This window comes from Canis lupus, chromosome 31, assembly GCF_048164855.1.
Source record: "Canis lupus baileyi chromosome 31, mCanLup2.hap1, whole genome shotgun sequence".
NCBI classification, from domain to species: Eukaryota; Metazoa; Chordata; class Mammalia; order Carnivora; family Canidae; genus Canis; species Canis lupus.
Window position 1 is genome coordinate 22,740,260 of NC_132868.1, and position 25,099 is coordinate 22,765,358.

Below are 25,099 nucleotides of genomic sequence, written 5' to 3' on the forward strand. Positions count from 1 at the left end.
TTAGACTGCCCTTCCTCTTCCTGTCTGGCGCCCACTGAGAAATATGAAAGGACTCCATCCAAAGGCCTACGCTGAGATCTGACCAACCCTGGCAATAGGCCTCTGACCCCTCTTTCTTAGAACACTGACTTTAAAAAGCTTACAATTGCAAGTACCTCCTCTGTTCCTTTGAGACATGTGTGTGTGTGTGTGTGTGTGTGTGTGTGTGCGCGCGCACATCTACAGCCTAGGAATATCTCAAGGAACTGAAAGCCATTGCTCTGAAATGTAATCATCAGAAAGGCTTTTGTCTGCCAGTCTCCGTGGGAGGATAGAATCCTGACTTCGTGATTGCCAGCCAGCAGACACAGCTGGCCTAGTCACTGTCATACTGACCGACTCTCTTACTGGCTTTTTGTCATCTTTCACTTCCCTGATTCAGTCTACTCCCTTCCTTACTACGTTATGCTCCCTTTAAAATGCCCAATTCCCCCTGCACAAGTGGAAGTGGAGCTTTGTCCTTTCCCCTACTGTCAGTAGTTACAGAAGAAAAAAATGTTTTCCCCACTTGAACAAATGTCTAGTTCTGTTTACCTTGGACATTATTCATACTCCAAGACCCAGATGCCATGTGACCTTCCCCAGGAAATACTCTTTCCTTGACTTCCAGGGTGGTGGCTGTCGCTCTTCATATGTAAGCACATACAAATTTGAGCAGATATATGCTAGGACACTTCTTACGTCAAACTAAAATGAATTTTTCTTCTAGTCAAACTTCCATCCATACTAAAATCCTGAAGGTTGGAAGTTGTGTTTTGCTCCTCCATATATACACTGAGCCAAGTATGCAACAGGCCTTGAATAAATGTATTTTAAGTGGACATGAATGAATGAATGAATGAGGGCTGGCATGTAGGATTGTAAGGGTTAAGGTGTACTCTCTTTCTAGAGTTGTCCCCAAGGGAAAAATGGAGAGTGAGAAGTCTGGTTGCTGAGTAAGAGGAAGGCAATTACACTTTTCCAGGAGGAGAGGAAGATCAACCCGTATAGACTTGTTCTTTCTTGCCACTGAGATTTTCCACTCCATTTTCTCCCTTCTCAAATCCTTCTAAATTTGTATGTGAAACTTCTTCCCCTCAAGGGCTGTGAGGAACCATTTTGTAGGCTTTACTGTGTAATGCAGGGGCGAGAGAGGATTCAAATGCCTTCAAACACTGGACAAAATTTGCCAACTGAAAGGGCTTCTTCTTGGGCCATAACCAGATGCAAATGTGTGATGTCAAGCCAACCTAAACTATCCCATTGTTTTCAAGTGTGACTAAGTACTGACTAATATTACTTCCTCTGGCACTTTTTTTTTTTTTTTTTTTTTTACTCAGTAGAATGGAAAAGTTCCAGGCCGTTGTTATACATTGCTGTCTGGACAGAATGACTTCCTGCACATCATAACCACTTGAGAGAGGGGGAAAAAAATAGAAGAGGAAAAAAAAATTCCTCTCAACAGTTCCCTTAAGTTTAGCAATGTTTTGTCGTTGTTGTTTTTGTTCTTGAATTTTATTTATTTATTTTTTTTTGTTTTTGCTGTTCTGTGTTATTCACAAAAGCAAGAAAAAATATCCAAATCCAAGTGAGAAAAGACCTTGTCCAGGTCATCTAGTGAGGAGCCAACACTCTCTCTGCCCTTCCTGAGATCCACAGTGTCGCCATGACATCCTCACCAAGCTGTTCAAGCATGATGTAAACACTCTTTTTCTTCGGGAGCTCTGTCCCTTCCAAAACAAGTCCTCACACCTTTGGGCTGCCAACAGTTGCTTCTGCCTCCCTGTAGACTATTCCTCATAGTTCTGCCTTCTGGGAAACAAGTTGTGTTTGCAGACAGTAAAGAGATTCAGAGCCTTGTTCCATGTGGACTAGATCACTAGAGACAGGATTGGTAATGACTTCTCTCAGGGAGAAAATGCAGAAATGAGCAGGACCAAAATTTTGGGAATATCTTCAAAAAGAGGAAAGAGAGAAGAAGGACAGCCACTAAATGTACCTTTGAAAGGTCAGAGAGTTCCCTCCTCCCTCATCAGTGGCAGATAACAGCACATATTATTTAACATAAGTCTTTCAGACCAAATGGAGTCCCAATATTTCCTCCACTCCTTTCCTTCCAAAATCTTGGAAGTCAGCCCAAGATTCTCACCTGGTTCCTCTTGATGCAGATCTCATTAGTTTCAGCCTTTGTCCTGAACAGCTAGAGGCTTCAGCTTCTCTCTCCCAGCCAGTCCAGTGGCAGAAAGGATTGACCGACCCATATTACAATCCGGAGAAAGCCTGCTAGCCATGGGCAATGAGGAAAATCTCCCCTCTCTGAAATCCATTGCCAACAATTTTGGTCACTTTTCCCAGGTTGTGAGTCATTTCTATAACCTCTGAGTTTCTACCAATTTTAGGGTCAGATGAAAAGCCAGTCCCCACAGGGCCTTTTAGTTCCCTGGGAATTAGGAAGAAAGATTCATTATATGGCAGAGATGATTGCTTTTTTCTTTTCAACTGCGATTGGTGGCCCCGAAACCACAACGATCAAATGCAGAGGCTCTGCTAAATCATCACTATTTCAACTACTAATTAGTTCTAATGTTCACAGCAGAGGAGTCTGTGGGGGCAATAAACCACTTCTTCAAGTGATTAAACTTCCAAGTGAACACACTTTGATTACCACAAGAACCATTCCTTTGCAAAAGTTCTCCAAGGCAACTAACTGCATCCCCAAGACATGGCTCCATGAATGGAGGATTAGTAGCCTGGAACGTGGATGTGCACAGGCCTTAACTCTGTTTCCTGTGGTCAAATCCCTGTTCCACCTGCGGTTCTGGTGACATGCCTCAGGGTACCACATGTGACAAAGTTAAAGAAGTTTCAGTGAACTGCAAGTTCGCTGGGTTGGCTGTGAGATGACACTGCCCAAAAGCATGGGCCATCAGAGGGAGAATGCCTAGAAGCACAGTCGGGGAGACAGTCATCTGCTATGTCTAGGCTATCAGGGCTCCCCACCCTTGGTCCTGATTTAATAAAGGTGTGGATTTGGAGAAAGGTGCTATGATGGTCAGGAAACCTACGGCACTGTGCCAAGTTCTTGCCCATGACTTCTCTCATAGCAAAAACAAAGGCAATTATTTGATCCAGATATTTTTTCAGAAGTGTTCACTTAATGTGCTTTTAAAAAAATCCAACCAAACAAACAAACAAAAAACAACTACATGTGAACTATAGGCTCACTGTAGAAAAAAATAGAAAATACAAACAAGCAAAAAATAAAGTTCTAGTATTCTGTAAGCTCCTCCTATAGAGAAGGGTTTTTCAAACTCAGCACTACTGACATTTTTAGTTAAATAATTCTTTGTTGCGAGAGCTGTCCTGTGTATTGTAGGATGTTTAACAGCATCCCTGGCTTCTACCCCCTAGATGCCATCACCACACTGTCCCTCCATCCCCAGAGTTGGAACCAAAAATGTCAGGAGACATTGCCGTATGCCCCCTAGTGGTTAAATCACTCCCATTGAGGATCAGTGCTCTGAAGATAACCAGTAACACCATTTTTCAGTCTTTTTTCTTGCATACCTACTAGTAAATTCATATTTTTAGTGGAGTTAGAGCATATATATTGTTTTGTATTTTCATTGTCATTTACCCATAGTTCCTGACCAATTCCCCATGTTGATATCTGTTCTACAATGTCATCTTAACCTTTCATTCTGCTCCATTGCGTGGCTGTGCATTGCTTTATTTCATCCCCACTTGGGGGACAATTAGATTATTTCCAAGGATAGTAAGAGTATAGTATGAGTATTAAAACAAAAAAAAAAAAGACAAAATTATTGTGTCTCTTTTGCCTTCTAAAATGGAAAGAGGTTGGCATAATGCATATGAATAGGGAAACAAATCCTTATGCTCTATCCTTCCACTTATAGAAACCACTGGGGAAAAATGAAAAGGACGGAACTCTTAAGACTCTTCCATGCTAGGGCACTTAGGTGTCTCAGTCGGTTAAGCATCTGACTCTTGATTTTGGCTCAGATCATGATCTCAGGGTCATGGGATGGAGCCCCATGTCAGGCTCCGCTGGGCATGGAGCCTGCTTAAGATTCTCTCTCTCCCTCTCCATCTGTACCCTGCCCCCAAAACAAAAAGATACTTCCAGGCTGTTAATGAGTAAGACCCTGCATAGAATCCACTCCTGAGTCTCCAGGTAGGATGGCATACAAGTTGAGGAGTAGAGAGCCAGATGAATTTGAAAAATATAAGGGAAAGGAGATAACTTAGGAGTGGGTAGACAAGGAGGCTAAGAATGGGGATCCTGGAAAACAAAGAGCAGAATAGATAGAAAGAGGCTTAGAATGGGGGAGGGAGGTGCTGAGAAAGGTGGTTGTCTACTGGGCATCAAACCCCTCCCTTTCAAGCTCTGAGTAATATTTGACCACATTTCTTGCCTATGACCAATGTACCCAGAGGAGTAAAGGGCATTTGGGATGCATTATATTATGCAAAGTGGTACATTGCAGTAAAAAGACAGCAGGGGCCCATGCAAAATACCCAGTGACGATGGAGAATTAAGCAGATCTTGGAGGCAGAGGCAACTAGGAGAATAAGAATCATCAGAGACACTGAGGTAGGGGTCACAGGGTTTTCCCTGCACATAGGATGAGTGTCTGAGCCAATCATGTTTAAAAATATTAAAGGCCAAAATCATCTCAACAGGATAAAGAATTTAAGAAATAACCAGTCAGCACAGACTTTTTTTTTGGGGGGGGGGCTCTTATAAGCAACACTGCATTGAATACTACTGTTGTTAAATATTTGCCAAAAAATACTCAATTTTTTTCTTTAGGCTAATATTGGAAATGGAATTGCTCAGTCCAAGAGAATGCACATTTTTAAGACTTCTGATACATATCATCAAACAGCCCTGATAAGATTTTCATGATTGCTATTTTACTATAGCACCAACGGGGTATGACCATTGTCTTCTCCCCATTGTTTCACCAACATTGGTATATGTTCTTCCCATTTCACAGGAGAGATGCATAAGGCTTGCCCATGTTCACAGAGCAGTGGAGCTGGAACCGGAGCCCACAGCTCTCTAACTCCAAGTTCTGAGCTGGTCTTTATCTACTGCTGGGAGTATTCAATCTGTAGAAGACCCAGCCTGCATCATCCCTGACCCTGTTACTTCTCCACTTAATTCACTGATCACTTTTTTTTAAAAATTAATTTATTCATGAGAGACACAGAGAGAGGAAGAGACAAAGGCAGAGGGAGAAGCAAGCTCCCCTGCAGGGAGCCCGATGCAGGCTCAATCCCAGGCCCCCTGGGATCTTGTCCTGAGCCAAAGGCAGATGCTCAACCACTGAGCCACCCAGGGGCCCCTTAACTCATTGATCTTACGTTAAAGTCCAAACTCTTTCAGTGGCTTGGAAGCCCTTGGAATTCTAATCCCTACTTACCTCTCTATCCTACCCCTACCTCGAACTCTGAATTCCCACCAGGGAAAATTAAAGTTCTCAAACGTACTTTGCTGTCTTGCCTCAGGGTCTTTGTACCGGTTCTTCCCTTTCTCCTTACCCATCATCTTTCCCTGGGTAACTTCTGCTTATCCTTCAGATGGGACTTAAATATCAATCCCTTGATGACCTTTGAATTCTGGGTTCTAAGATTGTACCCCTACCACTCCCATGTGCTTTTCAGTACCTTTTACTTCTCCCTGATAATACCTATTAACTGTGCTTTAACTCTTGTCTAATTATTTGACTTCCTCATCCGTCTTTAAGCTCTATAGGACAAGATCCATGTCTATAAAACCCAAGATCAGTTTTTGCTAAGTAGCATAATCCCCTTTAGACTAGACAGGTACACTCTAGGTTATCAGAACTGCAAACATTTTTGAGGGTTTCATAAACAGCCTGCCTCACTCCTCTATGTTCCCTGCTTGGCATCTGTAGGCATTTTGAGTGCACTATTTTTGCAACAGACATATTTCCTGTTAATGCCAGAAAGAATCTTCCAGTATTAAGAGTTGTCCAACAATAGGGTAGGCCCTCTCTTTCTTCATGTTGCAAGAAGAGCTTCTGTATGCGCTTCTTACTTAACAGCCCACCCTCCCAACATGACTGGAGGGGCCAGATTCAGGAATGAGCCTGCTGCCTTCCTGACCAGCCCACCTTACATGTGCCAGTGGTCTCTGAATGTGTATAGAGCCAAATTGAACTAAACGACTTTCTTGGCAACAGATAACTTTCTAAGACTCGACAACCTGCTTCCAGCCCAGCCAAAGGCTTGCCACTCTGAGGCAAATGTCACTGTGGTGGAGTTGTCTTAATGAGAAGGCATGCTTGCTTCTCTTCTGGGGGAGTTTCCTAGAGCGATGCTCTTAGAAACTCCTTGGCAGGAATCCTGAGCCAGGCTTGGCATTGACAGCGTCCTCCTGCTGGCATTAACAAGCCTCTTATTTAAATGTAAATGAGCTCTCAGTGCCAGTTTGTGAGCGAAACACATCGCTTGTGTTAAACCAGAGCTGGGAATGCTACAACACACCAAATGTCGGCTTGCTTTCCACTTCCCCACCACATCCGCAGTTCTGAGTGGAGCTCTCTGTGCCTTGTCTTCTGAGTTGGGAGTCCTCAGACAACAGAGAGAATTTATGGAGGGAGTCCAGGACCCTAAGTATAGCCCTAAATCTTCTTCCATATGACCTTGATAGAGTTACTTACAGTTACCCCCCGCCCCCCAAAACAACCAAGGTGTTGTAAAATCGATCCCACATCAAATTTCACTCAGCAAAGGGAAACACAAGGTTCATCAGGCCCAGCAGAGGGTCTGAGCTGCCCTTTCTGCTTTGCTGGCTGTGTCAGTCCCACTGTCCTGAGAATCTACCTATGTTGTAGTGGCTCTGATACTTATGTATGTTCTCTTTCTTCCTGGCTTGGTTCTGTTTTCACCCAAATACATACCGTTTGGTGATCTTGCCTGATGTCTGGTCCTGTTTAGCCATCTGCTTCCCCACTCTGTTTCCTGGCCCTTGTTTGTCCAATATTATATTCAATTTCCTGTTCTGGCATTTCCCCTATGCATTTCAGATCTTTCTGGAGTTGACTTGTGCTCCTCTGATATCTGGATCCTGAGCATCTCTTCCCTAGAAGCCCCAGTGGCTAGCATTTTTAGAGCGTGTATAATGCTTGACTGTTTCTGTTTGCATGGGTCCATTACAGTTGGACGATGTATGTACCCTGAAGCCAAGGCTTGAGTCTTATCTATGTTGGTGGCTCCAGATTCTAGACTAAATCCTAACAAGTGAATAAATGAAAATGTAAAGGAGAGAGTAGGGAAACCTGTTTCCCCACTAGGATCCTGATGTGAAGGCCATGTAGAATTTTGTTCCATTTCACCATCCTTTGGACTGGCATAAGAGCTTTAGCCAAGTGCTCATTTTGGCAAAATCCATGGCATCAAAACAGTTGAGTTAGCCTCTAGGGTGTGCTATAAAATCAAAACATATGTATTATGGGGGCCTTCCATGAGAAGCACAGTGAGTTGCATCCAGTAAGAGATGCAAACCATATAAGGGAAGCCCCAGACAGAAAATAGGCAGTTTCACCTGGGAAGCTTTGAACTTAGCAAAATACCTCTGTTACAGAGAAGCATGGTCATCAGGTTTGCTGTCTGAACACCTAAGCTGCTGTGTTGCTTCAGCCCAGGTTATTAATGAAAAGTTACAGATCTGACTGCCAAGCCCAGGCTAAAGTAGCATGACCCTGCGTCCCACTCTCCCAGGGCCAGTCTGCACTGGTATCCCCACCCAGACTTGGCTAGGGGCTTGTGCTGGGGAAGATGATTCAGAGTACCAATGGTACCTGCTGTTCCAACCAGTCCCCGGGGTGGATTTGTGGCTCCTGTGGAGAGGAGGGTTGGAGGCTGCTTGATCTGGAGGATTTGCAGATGCTTTTGCGAGACTGAGCACAGACCACAGTACATAAGGCATGGGGGAGGGACGAGATGCTTTCCTTCCTTCTTCAAGAAACCAGAGATAGTCTTGCATTCCGCAGACTGGGAACTGTGACAGAAGCCCTGACACCAAGCTTGATATTCTCCCGATGGTGGATGGAAGCAGTGGGTCTCCACAATTGATCCTGCAGGAATCCGGTTATGGACAAGTGGGAGTAGAGGCAAAAGATTAGAGCGGATGAGTTGTGTCTGTTGCTGACACTGTGCTTTGTGGGTTCATGTGGCTGTCTTCCTTGGGGACTCCCAACTATAGATGGGAGCTATCTTAAGGGAAGCCAATTTCTGGCAACCCTTTTCTTGAGGCCTCACAGTCTGGTGATGCCTGAGGCATTTCTCTTACCCTCCACTAGGGGAAAAAAAAGAACAGCATGGAAAGGGCCCTGGATTCCTTCCCTGGAGTGGAAACCTGGTGTTTCATTGGGCCTCAGCTTCTCAGGCAGAGTGTGATGCTGAGCAAATTTTTTGCCTCTGCAATTCAGTTTTTCTTATCTGTAAAATGAGGCAGTTGGGCTATATAAGGCCCAAGAAGAATATACCAGAGAGCAGAGTAGAAACCAAAGGTTCATTATTCATTCATGTAACAGCTGTTCAATGCTGCTCTGTGTCAGGTAAGGGCTGGGCTCTGCAGACTTGCCTAGATGCAAGTTCCAGTGAAGTGGATGAGACGACCATTAGTTAAAGGATTAAACAAAGATAAAATTATGAATGTGATAATGCTACGAAGGTGAGAGAAATGGCTCTCCCAAAATGTAAAAAGAAAAATGGACTCTAAACAGCACATGTACGCCCAAGCTCAGGATGGCAAGAATCTTGGGAATGGTATGAGGAGACAGAGGGTTTCAGGGGCAGGTGCGTGGGCAGGGCTGGGCGAGCCCTGATCCTAGACCCAGAAGGTGGCATCCCACAAGCCGGGAGAGGAGAGTTTGGGGAATTTAGCCATCCAGTAAGAACCTGGTAGAAAGGGCTGTGTTTTGCTTATCTCCTTACCCCCACCTCGCCCCTACACATGTGGCAGCTAGCCCAGAGCCTGGTACTGAGTGGGTGCTCCACGTATGCTTGTGGAATAAATACGTTTTTCTCAACTGTGCCAAAAAGCAAGACTCAAGGAGTTACCTGGACTGCGCAAAGTCACCTGGTCGGCTGGTGGCTAGTGATAAGAGTGAAATCCACCTTTAAAATCATATAGTGTTGCAAAGCGATTGTTTTCAGAGCTGCAACCTCGGAACTGACTCCATAGCCACGAGATCAAGTGCAACTGAGGTGCCAGGACCCAGGGATCATCGGAAAGACATCCACACGTGTGCATGCGCACCTGCGCCCCAACCCCCCCCACCCCCAGGCACTGTCACCTTCTCGGTGATGTCAGGCTGCAACTTCGCTTTGTTCACACAGACAGAGAAAGAAAAGGACCTTGCCTGAGACAGTCTCTCCCTCTCCTGGGGTGCACTTCTTCTCGTCCTAAAGGGACACTGGAGAGAAATGCTGTCTGGAAGGCTGACAGCGGGGCGGTCATCAGATTTACTGTGGCACTAGAAGAGGTCAGAAGCTAAGTGGAAAACTGTGTAGATGTAAAACATCCGCTGCCTTGAAATATTGTCTTCCTCTGTGAAGTGGACAGAGGAAGTGATCTATTGTTCTTTGGTTCTCTTCATTTCAGGACTTTCTGCATTATCTTCTAAGGGCAAAACCTCCAAGCAGGATGCTGCAGACACTTGCAGGCGTGCGGGGCTGACGGCTGGGGCCTCTGTGTGCTCCTGTAAACAAGGGCAGGAGGAGACCCGAGAACTCACCCCCTGGGGCGGGGGCTGGTCTGAGTACAGCTGGGGCTCGGGCTGCCCCCTTAGCCTTTGGCCTGAGCATTTGGAAATGGATTTCACATCTGTGGCGTTATGCCTGCAAGACTACAGAGCAGCCTGGTGCCTGTTCCATGTTCCTGGAACAGCCTATGCTTCTTGCACTTTTTAAGATCAGGGAAGATGCAACTTTGACTTGACAGCCTGAAAATCTATCCCATAGGTAATTGTATTTTCCAAAATTGTATTTTCCAATGAAAATTGTATTTTCATTTGCATGACGCAAGTTAGTCATTTATTACCCGTGGAGCGTATATATGTATGTAATGTGGACGTCTGTAGTGTTGGTGTACAGCTAGGCTGAGTTCATCCTGGGGTGGAGATCTGTCTGCAGAGGACTGGAAGCTCTATAAGGTAGGTCAGCAGGTGGACTATTCACGGTAGTGACCAAGAAACCTGCTAGGAGGGAAGGTTTCTAAGGGACAAGAGAGTGTGGAGGCCTCCAACCAGGGTCTACAGAAAATGGACCTTGGGGAAGGAGAGGGGCCATTCTCAAGATATTGTACCCATTTTTCTCCTGATCTGTCTGCTTTTTCTGTGGTTTCGTTGACATCTGTAAGGATTAGGAGCCCCAGCCAGCTTCACTTTGGGGCCCATGAAACATCATTCTAGAAAACAGAAAGGCAGCACAAGGTATGGCTCTAATGCTCTGAGGGTGCACCTATTTAAATTTGGGGCAGCAGCATGGAGGGTGTTTCCATAGTCTGTTGCCAGAGTCAACAGAAATAACTGGAGGGAGCAAAATGAAACATGCCAGAAGATGCTGTGTATGGGAACACACGTGAGTCACTCCCTCAGGTTGCTCAGAACTAGTTTGAGAGAACTTTATAGGGATTGTAGATGTACAAGTGTGGATAAGGACCAGGACAGGACTGCTTGGGGACTAAGATCATGTCCCCACACTCTGCGAGACTAGTGTGGTATATGGAAAACATGGGATTTGTCATTATTATTATTATTATCATTATTAATACATAAAAACCTAGCATAGAATAGTCAATAAATGTAACACCATAAAAATTTTTTTTATTTATTTTATTTTATTTTTTAAATTTCTTTTTTTAAAAAAGATTTTACTTATTTATTCATGAGAGACACAGAGAGAGAGGCAGAGACATGGGCAGAGGGAGAAGCAGGCTCTCTGTAGGGAGTCTGAAGCGGGACTCTATTCTTGGATCCTGGGATCATACCCTAAGCCAAAGGCTCAACCACTGAACCATCCAAGTGCCCCAAAATTTCTAATACACAAAAACACTGTAAACTGATTATGTTGTCTCAAACTATGAGACATTATCTTCATTTAGGAACTATGTACCTTCTCTTCATATAAAATATTGATATACACATTTTTATACATTTTTAATATATATCTTTATATATATTCACATACACACATATGTAGAAATTCACATTTATACACTCCTAATTGTTTCTGGAATGCTTTTTGTATATCCTCCCACTAGAATAGGAATGGCTCCTCTGGATGATCTACGAGGAAAATCAGACATACTGTCTTGTATTTCCTTTTGGAAGAATGTGCCTGAGGCTCATAAACTTTAAAAATTGATGAGCCTCACAGAATCACAACTCTCTTATGCTTCAGCCTGACATCCTTCCACCATTTTTCCTTTGATAATACTTAGGGTAATGGGCAAGAAAGGATGATTTTCATGACAGCCATGTGATTGTCACCATTTAGGGGTAATGGTCTCCTTTTACCCAACATCTGCCTCTCGTTTGGTGGAGTGAAGAGGGGTATAAACATTCCCGATACATCAGAGATACTCTCTACACATGTTTAGAAAATTTTCTAATATCTTCCCTTCTGTTTCCCACATATCACCCAAAAAATGGAAGGCCATGGTATAGGACTATATGAGGAGTAGGGGCCGAGTATCACTCAAGAACCACCATGTACTAACTCTGGCCACAGCTCCATCACTTAGCCTCTCCAAGCTTCAGCTTCTTCCCCAGCAAGAGGAGATAATGACCCCAGGCCCCACTACTTTGCGGGATTGTTGTAAAAACTGAACTAAATAGTGAATGTGAGCATCCTTTGAAAGCTATCAATAAATGCAAATTATTTCTGTTGGAGGAGATGCTTCAAGAACATTTGTTCACTGTTTGGTATTATAAGGGTGTGCAGCTTCCATTCCAATAGAGGTGCTCCTCCCTGATTATCTGGTGCTTCTTGTCAGGCTGAGCAGGTCAACATTTAAGATCTGACACCTGAGGATCCACTACTTGCACTCTCTCCTACAGCACATGTCCTAAAGCTGGGCCCCAGTTTTGAAGTGTATGAGGCATTCTCAGAGTTGGAGGGCCCAGCACCTCTGGGGAATCCGAGGATTGGGCTTTTCCCCTTAGTTTCCATGTTTATCAGTTTTTTCATGCTTTCCCAGATAAGTAGGAAAAGGTCTCAGTTTGGATCCTGCCATTGTGTGATCCCAAATGAGTCACTTCCTAACTGGGTTGTCTTGGCTTTCTCAACACATTTCTGACCTTCTTCTTACATCTACCAGAGTAGCTCCACATCTGTGTCTTTCTACAAAAAAAGAAAAAGATAATAATAAATTGTATTGCTAATTTCTCTAAGCCTTTTGGACTAGATCTTTTTTTGTGAACCACAGCTGATCTTTGATACTCTTGTTTCTTACATGTGGATTTTATAATCTCTTTTGCAAGGGCATGTAACCAACTATAAAATGGGGGTGTTGATACATTTTTAATTAATAGAGTTTGAAGTAATGGCTGTATAAGTACCATGTGAAGGATTATTCTTGTCAGTGGTTTTTCCATCGTGTGCTTAGAATGCACTGAGTCTTGCCAAGAAAACTCAGAGGATAAGCTCTGCTTTCGCAGCAAATATTGAGATGTGTTGACCTCAGATGGTTGGTTAAGCTTTGTCTTTCCCTCAAAGTCTGGCATCAAATCCATTTAGCTTTCTGAGGCTTACCCATTATAAACATTTGGCAGATTTCACTGGCTACTGTGGCAAAGATATAGAACATATAGAATTTGGTATAATGAGTTAGTGGCCCCACATTCAAGAAATGCCTTATCTTCCAAGGAACAATCAAGTAAACAAAGTACCAGCAAAGCCCACCATGTATAGTTTTGGTGTCCTTTAAGACTTTATTTTGCATAAGAAGACCCAGGAAGTCAGGAGGCCCACTCTCTTGCCTCTAGTCTAAACTTAGTCTATGATTCTTTTTAACAGTCTCCTGGAAATCATGGCCTATGGGCACAATGAGACACCGTGCAATAGCTGAAGGAGAAAGGCCAGGATCTTCAAGGTTAGCACATCTAAGCTCATTTTCCTTGAAGCAGAGACAAGCCCTTGCACAGGAACTAGGTGTCTTTGGTCCTTTCCTCATGCTATAAAAGGAAAGAGACCATGGTCAGAATCATGGAATTTCACTTTTTGAAAAGACCTAAGATATCAAACTGTTCAACTTTTACTGGCAGCAGGAATCCACTTTAAACATCTCTTCTGAATAATTGTTGAGCCATTACTTGATTATCTCCAGTGATGGGAAACTCACCTCTGATGAGCTCTACTATTGAACAACTTTACAAAAAGTCATTATTTTTATGCTGAGCTATCAGTGACTTGAATTTCTACTGACTGATTCTAGTTACATCCTCTGATCCCACAGAGAGGTTATTTCAACAAATCTATCCCCTTTACCCAATGGCAACCCTTCCTCAATTTGGACATGGTGAACATTCCCTCTTAAGTTAGGGAAAGAGCCTTCCACTTACTCCTACCATATGCTAGATTCTACTATTACCTCCTACCATCCTCACTATCATTGTATGGGGTTGGGATTGCCAATGTTCATTAGCCCACTGAAGCTCAGAGAGGTGGAATTCTGCAAGGCCACCCAAGGTGACACGTCAGAAATTCCAAGACCAGCCCTGGGAAACCCAAATGACGGTACCTTCCATCATTTTCTGTTGCTTCCCAGCACAAAGGATCCTGGCAAGACCTCTGGATGCTCCTTTTCCCATTACCCACCTAAACGCAAAGAAAACAAGAGAAGACATGTAGCATTAAGTGTCAGTCTTGAATGCCTATCTTCATGCCAGAGACCCTAAGTGTGAGGTTACATCCAGAACCCGAAGTTCTAGAACTAGGCAGGAAATTCAGACACAAAACACTGCTCTGAGGCCAGCCCACAGGGTTCCATTTCCGAGACGCACTGCTGCTCTACAAGGCAGCAATCATTCCGTGGCAATATATTCAAGAGACAGTTAAAAAATATCTCTTCCCCATTTACTGCTTTAGAAACAGAATCCACTGCCTAATTGAGAATCCTTTCTGCCTAATTACTCCATTCCCGATTTTTTTTTAAGCAGCAGAGTTGCTGTGGAATTATGTACTGTATAATTTCATCATTTAGCAATATGTAAATCAGGAGAAGAAAGGAAGAGGAAGGGAGCGACAGGAGACGCTGATCGTCGTCTGAATTTCTGTGTGCAGAAATGGGCAGCGGGGTACGTGCACACAGGAAAGGCCCACCCACTGAGCAGAGCTGGGTGTGAGTTCCAGTTGCCCCACAGAACAGCTCTGTACTGCTTGGCAAAACCACACTGGCTCCCTGAGCCTCAATTTCCCCTTCTGTCACATTTTGCACATGCGTTGCCAGCAGCACCCTCACAGCTCCTGGCACAGAGTGATGCCCTGACAACCTGGTGACCGAATGAACGAGAACCTGGTTTGCCCCCCTCACGGAGCTGTTAGCAGGGTGAAGTGAGGTGATGAACACGCACACTTTGAGTAAACTCCAAAATGCTGATTGTCTATAGAGAGCTCTAAGCACCAATGGAGAAAACACGGTCTGATACCCTTAATCAGAAAACACCTCTCCTTGCCTTGTGCATTGATCAGTCTGCTTCTTTAGAAGTAAAACAACAGTGTTCCAATGTGCTAGTGTCTGTCACAGATGAAGTCACTTTTGATCCCTTTGTCTGTCCCGTCATGCTCTGCAGAGGAGAAAATGGTGGACTCGAATTGATCTTTTCCAGTGAGTTTAGAGAAAATCCAGTTCTACATACACCCTTTATCCTCTGGAGGCTGTCTAGATCTGGGACTTGTAGGGTAGGTGTTCCTGGGAGCATCTCTCTCCCAGGCACTCCTCTTTGAGGGGCCTAGCCTGTTTCCAGCCTCCTTGCTCAGGTAGAGGCACCCTATGGCTAGAGGGAAGAGACTACCGGGCTGCCACGCTCTGGCTTCAAGGACTCTGGCTTCAGTCTCCCCTCTACCACCTCCCCATGGCATCTTTGCTGCGGGATGTGCTCTGAGAGACCTAGGATAGTATTCTTCTCCATTCCCCAAGAGAAGGGGCTCTTATTCTACATTGTTCACCAATTCCAATTTTCCCTACCAGGTCAGGGAAAATGCAGACCAGTGTCAACCCTTTCCAAGGCAGAAAATCCAGCTTTGATTGCCCCTGTGTCTTCATGATACATGGAGTAGTTAAAACACTATGATTTAAAGGTTTAGATTCGGGAGAACTGGGGAAGCCACCTCCTCCTCTGGGATTCCATGTCTCTACTTCCTTGCAAAAAAAGGAAAGTGGCTAATATCTCAGTAGTCCTTCTCTATCTTCCACCATAACATTCGCTACCTCTGTGATCAGCATCCCTGGACCTATGTTTTGGCATAGTTGGACTAATCTTGCATTGGAAGAGGGAAGAATTAAATGTCAGCATAGAAGGCTCAGACTGAAGACTGGAGAATTTGTCTTACACTTTTTTTTCATACAGTACAGAGCTTTACCTTTCCAGTGGCTAAGATGTAATGAAGTCTAATGGGAAAGCAGAACTCTTGGGATCAAGAGACTGGGATCCTCTGCCACAGTCATGCTGTGTGACCCTGGGCAAATCACCTTACCCTTCCAAGCTTTGTGTTCTCTTACCTGTGAAATAAGATAGCAATACCCCACAGGTGGTTATGGGATCCAGAAACAAAATACACTTTACAGTTTTCAACAACAACAACAAAAAGGAATGTTATCAACATTAATTTTCCACAGGTTTGAGAAAAGATTAGGTTAGCAACTACATCAAAAAGCAAGGCACTATAATAATGTTGGGGACTTCAATTTATATTTCATTTCAGAATCTCCAAGATCATCAGAGGTATATGGAATGGAATGTGTGACTGTATAGTTAGGAGAGATAGGAATTTCTTGGAAATCATAATAAAATCATTATTTTTATTAGAAATCATTTAATCAAGTCTCTTAGAAATCTTCTTACTCCCTAACCTTCCTCTAGTTTCAAGGTAGTCAAACCACTCAATAAATATTGAGTACCTAGAACATGAAAAAAGCAAAACACTGATGAATCAGACAGGCAGACTTCAGGCCCTCAGTCTGTTCGTGCTCTAGTAGGGGAAACAGTAAGTACTAAGCAAACACATACAGAATTTTATGTACTTTCCTTTTGCTATAACAAATCTAAAATAAGGTGATGGGCATGTTTTATAGCTCAAAAGGTCAGGGAAGACCTTCCTTTAAGAGAAGGTGATACTTAAGTAGAAACTTGAATGATGAGAGAAGGTAGTCATGGAAAAATTTGCTCAAGGTCATACATCTCATCAGAAACTGACCCAGGCCTAGTATTCAGGACTCAGGACTTCCTCTCCACCCTCACTGACCCATGCTGGTTTTCCTCCCTAATCCTGAGTCCACACATCTGCCTAGACTGCCAAGATCCACCTGTTTCTGGCTCACATTTTCTTCTCTTCTGCGTCTAAGATGCCTTACTTCTCCCCGGGGCCGAGGCTGAGCTGTCTGTAAGCTCTCATGGTCTATTGGTTCAACGTGCTCATACCTCAGGCCTCATTATTTTAGATCTCTCTGCTGCAAATCATGAGTCATCAACACAACTGAAGTCAACAATGATCATCTATGCTTGCTCACTTGAAAGGTATCCATGGGTGGTACTCGGAGTTTAGTAAGAAGAAATTCCTGCCCACAAGAAGGTCACAAAATGTCTACTTATTAAAAGGTAGGAGAGAGAGGAGGGGACAACATAAGTGCACAAACAACCGTTTTTATCAATTTATCCTGCCTTTATAGAGCACTGGTTGTGTGCAAAGCATTATGTCAGACTCTAGCATGCTCACAGAAATAGATCAAGCAGTATCTGCACTCTCAAGAAATTCTGGGTTTGGAGAAGAGAACCTTAAATACACATGGGATTATAATACAAAGTAACAGATACTTCAGGCAGAGAATCATAAAAGAAATGCAACCAATGATAAGGGGTATTATTTCCTTGAGGGTGAACCATGGAAGGCCTCCCAGAGGAGGGGGTGTTTGAGCTGAGCCTTGATGGGAAGGAAAAAGAGCAATCTAAGTGGAAGGAAGGGTAATAAGTCACAGAGACAGGAAAGTAGGAGGGTTTTGGGGGGAACATGTGTGTTTGGAGAGAAGTAAGCCAACCCCCTGCCAAGCTGTTTCTTACCTGCTCTTCTCTGCCTCTGCTCACAGGCCTGAGTCCACGCAGGCCGGTTTCAGTCACAGGTATACAGGGGCACAGTTCTCATTCCTTTGAAGACAGCATCCACAACTGCTCCCTCATTGTGACATGTGGAAGTGTTATGTCTGAGAATCACCTGTCTGGGGGTAGTGGTGGGTCGTCTTGTTATGCTTTCTTCAATCCTTAGAACTGGAATTTCTGGGCAGCCCGGGTGGCTCAGTGGTTTAGCGCCGCCTTCGGCCCAGGGTGTGATCCCGGAGACCCAGGATCAAGTCCTGCATCAGGCTCTCCGCACGGAGCCTGCTTCTCCCTCTGCCTGTGTCTCTCATGAATAAATAAATCAAATCTTTAAAAAAAAAAAAAAAGAACTGGAATTTCTGCCATCCTATGACAAGTCTCAGAAGCTTTCTTTCTTTTTCTTTCATAGAAAGTACATGGGGTAGAGGGAGGGGCAAGGGGAGAGGGAGAGAGAGAGAATATCAAGCAGGCTCCATACTCCACATAGAGCCCAATGCAGGACTCAATCTCACCATCCTAAGATCGTGACCTGAGCACGGATATCAAGAGTCAGGGGCTCAACTGACTGAGTTACCCAGGTGTCTCAGAACTCATTTTAAAAACTTATGTCGAGCCCCTGGGTGGCTCAGTGGTTGAGTGTCTGCCTTTGGCTCAGGTGGTGATCTCCGGGTCCTGGGATCAAATCCTACATCAGGCTCCCCACAGGGAGCCTGCTTCTCCTTCTGCCTATGTTTCTGCCTCTCTCTGTGTGTCTCTCATGAATAAATAAATAAAATCTTAAAAAAAAACCCACTTATATCAGCTGTGACCCTTATAGCAGACAAATGGATGGCAGCCAGATAGAGGGGAGCCCTGATCTCTCAGTTAAGATTCCATTCTGAAACTCCACCTACCTGCTGTCATCTCTACCTGGAAACCCCCCAGCACCTTGGACTCAACAGCTTGTGCTAAATGCACCACCTTCCTTCATCAAGTTTGTTCCTTTGCCCGTGTACTTCTTTCACTAATCGTTCATCTAATGAGCCAACGGTATCAATTTGACACAAGGGTATCAATTCAAATTAATGCACTTATATCTCCATCTCTTTCAGGTTTCTCATGTCCTCCATAGAGTTATCAAATCCTGACAAATTGACTTCTCTAGTGTATCTAAATCTTCCTCTCTTTACCAGAGCCATTACCAACGGCTTAGCTCATTATCTACAGGCCTAGCTATTATGGCAACTTCATACTGGTCACCTTGCCCTCTCCTGCATATCCTAGCTCTCTTGTACATTGTCCATACTGTTACTAGAATGATCTTTTGGGAAGACAGGACATTTCTAAAAACTGTTCCAGGCCTCCCTCTGCATAAAGAACATAAAAGTTTTCATAGTCTGGCCTAGATGATATTCTTTACCATGCTTCCTTCCCGTATAGTCCTACATTCCATTTTCACCAGGTTCTTTTCCACCATTTCCTCTTTTTTTTTTTTTTTTTCCCTAAAAAATCCTATCTGTCCTTCAGGACCAGTCCAGAGTGATCCATCTCCTTTGTGATGCCCAGTTGAGCCTCTTATTGGAATTCATCATGTCTTTCTTTATACTCCCAAAGCTTCTAACTGCTCCTTCATAGGTGGCCCCCAGTGAAGCCCATGTCCTAATTCCTAGAACTTGTAACTATCTTACCTAACATGCAAAAGGAACTCTGCAGATGCAATTAAGAATCTTGAAATTGGGTCGGGGGTGGCACATGGATGGTTCAGCTGGGCATCCGACTCTTGATTTCAGCTCAGGTCATGATCTTGGGATCCTGAGATCAAGCCCTGCATTGGGCTCCCCACTCAGCAGAGAGTCAGCTTGAGGATTTTCTCTCTCCTCTGCCCCTCCCCTGCTTGCTTGCACTCTCTCTCAAATAAATAAGTCTTAAAAAAAAAAAAAAAAAAAAAAAGAATCTTGGAGTGGGAACATTATGCTGGATTATCCAAATGGGCCCAATGTAATCACAAAGGTCCTTATAAAAGGGAGGCAGGAGGTGGGAGAGGATGAAAGACGCTATGCTGCTGGCTTCAAAGATGGAAGAGAGGGGCCAGCTGCCAAAGAATGCAGCAGCCTCTAGGAGCTGGAAAAAGTAAGGAAAGAGATTCTCCCCTAGAGCCTCCAGAATGAATGCAGCCCTGTGGACCCATCAGACCTCCAGAATTGTGTGATAGGAAGTTTGTGTAATTTTAAGCCACTAAATTTGTGGTGATTTGTTAGAGCTGCAATAGGAAATTAATATGCTCTACTTAGCATTTATTTATTTTTTGCCTGATATTATCTTGTCCTTCATAATACCATAAATTCTTGAAAGCAAAAACCAATCAGATTACTTGTCTTATTCCTACCCCGGGAGCTTCACACAGGTCTTTGCCCATGTAGACCTCTGCATTGCCTTTCAATTAAATGCCCTCTTTTGGGTATTTTAATTTAAGTCAATGGTCTTTTGGGTGAAGTCTCAGAGGTAGATTGAAACTGTTGTACACATGAGTCCAGGTGGGCTGGAACTGATATATGGCCATCATTTCAGGTGGTTAGGATTCTTTATCGGGTTAGTAACCCTGCCAAGGCCTAATGGGAGGAGGAAGGCAGCTGTGTGGCTTTTATTAAGCAGCCCATCTCTGTGATGCCTTGGGGCTTGTGCTGCTGTTTCACCTTTTGTCATTCAGACTCCATACTGTTGTTTTCACTGCACTTTCCAAAGAAGTAAATATTAGTGGTACATATTAACAGGAGAAGACACATTAAGACCACGTTCTTGGTACAAAGTGCAGGTGGTTTCAGTCAAGAGTTGTGCTCAATGTAACCCCAGTCTCAATGCTAGGTGTCTCCTGATACATTCATCTATTCATTCCTTTATGCATGCATGAATTCAACATGGATTGAACAATAGCTATGTGCCCAGCAATGTAATAGGCACCAAGGATGCACAGAAGGCAAAAATCAAGCCCAGGCCATCTGGGAGCTCCCATCAAAGTGGGGGATGGGGTGGCGGTGGGGGAGAGGGGACAGACAAGGCAGGGATGTGTGACCTTTAAGAGCAATGCTGGAGGTGTGTCTATGCAGTCGCTTCTTTATTCTTCTCCTCTACCTGTCCTGTGGCTTCTGTCATGAAGTTGAGGACAAGGCAACTGTGAATGTCGTTTGGTCTGTGCTCAAGGCCCAGAGATCTGCATCTCCCTTTTTAAAGTGCTCCTCATAGGTCACATTCCCCAGGAATGGCTGGATCTCTGAGATTCTTGACTTCCTATTCATCAGTGTGACCTTCCAATGTTACTTGGCCCAGAAGGAACAAGGAGAGGCATACCTTTCAAAGGGAAATCAGTATCCCTCTTTGTTGGGACTTAGGCCCAAATTATTCAGCTTCCCTCCTCTACTCTCCCACTTCTGAATCCTGGCTACTCTACAACTAAATTATTGTATGACTTGGACAACCCACTCCTATTCTCTGGACCCTAGGTTTGTCTTCTGTAAAATGGGTATGAGTGTCATTCCTTCCCTGCCTCTCTCCTATGGGTTTTGTGAAAAGCAAATGCAGTAATGAACAGTAAAGAATTCCAGAAGACTCCAAACTGTTTATGTCTGTTAGCTGTCCTTAATAGTAGTTGTTATAATATTTATGCTTATAATGATTGCTGCTATTTGTATTATTTTTATCACTATTATTATCGTGGGAGAGTTGTTAGCTGCTTCTAAGAATCAGGCAGCTGTCATGGCCAAGTGACTCAATCACCATATGATCGAAAATTGGCTAAATGAGAATGCATTTGAAGCCCCTCATACAGAGCTATGGCCTTGCTTAGAGCTGCATTTCCCACTGCTTTCTCCCTCTCAGGATCACTCTAAGCCAGATTTCTGCCTATTATGAAAGTGTTCATTGGGGAGGAGATGACCCAGGCCTGAACCTCCCCTGGCCATGGTCCTCTCCCCCCCACCCAGATGGAGCATCTGCCTCAGGCTCACAGATGACCAGATTCTTCCAAGACCAGATTCTATGTCCTTTGTCCCCTGGCATTCAGTCTTAACCGTACTGCAAGCCTTGCTGACATTAGCACCTGCCACATAGCTTTAGTTTGGCCTTTGTCATTCATTGCAGGGCTGGATCATACCTATTTACTTTCTCAACACCTCAGGGAGCAGAGGGGGCCAAGCTGGGGCTTCATGAAGTTATGTTCCTCTTCCCTTCACTGACACCTCCAGTTGCTGCTGGTTCCTCAAGATACCTTTGCTCCTAGTTTATTACAAGTCCCCGACTGGCCTTTTTAATGACTTCCATTCTCCCTTGTTGATGAACGACAATCAAGGAAGTTGCAATGCTATTTGTAACCTTGCAGCTTAGCAACAGCGGTTCTCTGTTACTCACCACTGGAACGGAGTCCGCAAACGGCGACTGATGAGAGTGTGGGTGCTCTCAGATTAAGTGATAACTCTTGGTTACAGGGGTCCCTGGCTGGGGGTCCAAACACTGAGACCAAGCTGGGTCTTGGCCCTCCCACTGATTGGACTGTGTGGCAACTTCTTTATCTCTGTGTCTTCTATAAAAAAGCATAAGCAAACATTCTTCACAGTTACCACAGGATTATATGTGTAAATGTGACTAAATAATTAGGAAATGCCATGGAACAATCAGGTAATATTAAGAATCTTTCTGTAAGATTTTAGGGCTGAAAATAAGATAGACGGACTTACTGGTCATGGAGCCCTCCCCTTCTACATCCCTACCCAGCGCAGAGCAGGGAGTGGGCAGCAGTGAGGCTCCTTGTGAAGACCAAATAAGACCACGGATGTGGAATATGTGCTTGGGGTTCCAACAGCTTGGTGCTAATCACACCTTGTCACTTATTCTGGCCTCTTGTCCAAGTGCTTCCTTTTCTGAGATTCCATTTCATCACGTGAAAAAGGATCTGCTCCTAAAACAAAGCAAACAAACACTGGTCAGGAAACCATTGGACTAGGAGGCTATTTCTAAAGTCCCTTCCAGCTGGATGATAGAATGACTTAAATATTTTTAAGAAATTGGTGTACTCGATGAAAATTCCACCCTGAAGTCATGTCACTTTCCAGTTAGTCAATAATCCGAGCACATCTGCTGAGGGAACTCTACTGGTCATCTTATGATTTTAGAAGCTCAGTCCCCAGCTTCACACCTTATCCATCCCACAGAGGGCAGTGCATGGGTCAGCAGACCTGGCCAGGAGTTCCTAGTAGGACCCTGGGCAAGAGGAGGACTTCTCTTCCTTATCAAACTAAAGGGCATGCACTCAATGTTCTCTGAGACAGTTTTCAGTTTAAAAGCCTATGAATCTAACTTCTCCGAGTCTCACTTCTAACAAGTCCTGGGCACAGGGAATCGGGCTGGCCTCGTGTGTGTACTGAGAGGCGCCTTGTTAGAGCAGATGGAGTGTGTCTATCATGGCGGCGGCGTAACCAGTCTGGTCACTTCAGATGTCTCTCCAATTAACACTCATGGCGGCGGCCAACTGCTCAGGCAACAGAACATGCTGGTGGAGAAGATGGCGGGAACTTCTGGGCGGGCTGCCACACCTATTATCCAAGCCTCAGAGTGGGAGGGGCCAGCCAGACTTTGCAGTGTGGGGGCGCTGGGGGGAGGGGTGGTAAAAATGGGAGGTGAAATGTGTGCAGGGAGATTTCTTTAGCTGTAGAGTCCTAGAAAGTTAGAAATGGAAAATGTTCATCTACTCATGGCCCTTACTATATACTTTGGTTTCACTTCCCTTTCTTCATTCCCATTGTGCCTGATGCAGTTACTCCCACCATGACATGACCTCTTGCTCTTGCTTCTGGAGCCATCTCCCTGCCTTCCCTTTCTTTCCCACTCCAAACCATCCCCCATAAGACAGCCAGAGGGAGATTTCGAAAATACAAATGTGATTCCGTTATCACCCTGCATTTTGGCGTTTTCGCTATTGCCTTCAGGGCAAAGAACCCAAACAAAACTAAACCCCGCAGCCTGATGCACGCAGGCTCCTGGAGATCTGACCTACCTAGTCTCTTACTTCCTCTTCCCTTCTCACCGCAGTGTCTCATCATAGAGGAATTACTTGAAATTCTTGAACTTACCAAACTCCTGTCCATATTCCTCCTTCTGCTTCCCTTCGCTTCTCTGTCTTGTGCACCACCTTTAGAATTCAACTTAGCTGTCACCTTTTCTGGGACACATTGAAGAGCTACCCTCTCTGAATCCCCATGATAGCCGGGTAACTGCAAGTAAAGCATTGCCGTGCTGCCAGGTGATGGTCCTTCCATGTCACTCTCCTTTATTACACTACGAGCATTCAGAGGGATGATATGTGCCCAACCCATTTCTTGTACTGAGGCAAAATTGACTTTGACATCAGATACTCTAGTGAGCTCCAGAGTTAATGTGTCTGATGTGGCGTTTGTGCCATTCCTTGAGCTGTGACCTTGGTTAAGGAGAACCAATTCATTAGAGAGTAGGTTCTTGGTAAATGTCAGTTGAGTGAGTAAAGAACTCTCCCCCACCCCGCCTTCACAGTGAGGAAACAGGCCTGGAAAGAGGAAGTGACCTACCAGGGCTCACATGGAGGGAAGGTCAGTTGCTGGCTCTAGGAAATGCATCTCTTGACTCCCAATCCAGTGCTCATTCTACTATCCTACACTCTCACATGGTTTCAACTAATCCTCTTGTGTGAGAGAGCAGCAGAGTGCTCTCACCTCATGGTATGTGTGCACAGACAGGAAATCATCTGGATTTGCGTATCTTCAAGCTCGTTTGGAATGCCTTAACCTTGTGGGCTGAATATTGAGAGACAACTGTGCCATAGCACAGTCAGGTTGAGAAATGGTAGAGCAAAACCATTTAAAATATGTCAGGAAGCCTAGAGACTTGGCAACACTTGGAGGTATTTTTGAACCAAATGAAATCACAATTGTGATCCATACGTACTGATTCGGGCGTGGACGTTATCTGTGTGTCTCACTGGCCTGGCATCGGCCTAGAGCCGTCCAAAGCCTTCATCACCCAAGCACGTCAAAAATCCCTGCCTGTGTTGTTCTTGGGAGGGAAGGTTTGGCTTTGAGCAGTTTTTCCTGAAAATTCAAAATAACTCCTCCGAGTGGGCCCAGCTTCCAGGGGCAGCCTGGGAGCTTGGCACGCTTCCCTCAGCCTGTGTGTTAGTGTGCGGGTTTCTGGAGCCCAGAGGAGCATCTGAAGGTCACGCAGTGGGGTATCCAAACCTCTGAGCCTGATTTACAGCTCAGGGCCTCAGACCTCCTCCCTTCCAGCCCACATCACCCCCCAGTTTCCTCTCTGCGAGCCAGCCACTCTTCAGAGCTGGAAAATGAGATCTAACCACTGGCTTTTTCTGGGCTTATGTATGGATTCTTCCCTGAGAGGATGACAGAAAGGAACAGAAGTGGTTCCTGAAAATGTGGGCAGGAGAGCATCGTGGTGAGTCAGAGCCCAACAGGACTGAGATGGTAGGAGACCATCTAGCTCAGCACTCTCATCTTGTCTTTCTTTTCTTTTCTGTTCTGTATCCTCCCCCTTTCCCTTTATATTCCCTTTCTTGGGATTGCTACCTAAAATCCAAATGAAACTCAACATGTTCAACTTAAAAACGGAAATGTTCTCAGCAATTCTGGGTTGGGGCTTCTGGTCTCCCTTTCGGAGCCTCGCTCTTCTCTGACACCCTGGGCCCCTCCTCGGGTCAC

The 25,099-nt window shown here is 44.6% G+C and overlaps 1 long non-coding RNA gene across 1 annotated transcript; it reads right to left on the bottom strand.

The window, feature by feature from the left end:
• Positions 1 to 21,641: 21,641 nt before the first annotated feature.
• On the bottom strand, positions 21,642 to 23,612 carry LOC140622478 (uncharacterized). The gene is made up of 3 exons (XR_012022241.1): positions 23,486 to 23,612; positions 22,094 to 22,314; positions 21,642 to 21,939 (listed from the first exon to the last, which is right to left on the bottom strand). It is a non-coding gene; the product is annotated as an uncharacterized lncRNA (long non-coding RNA).
• Positions 23,613 to 25,099: the final 1,487 nt, after the last annotated feature.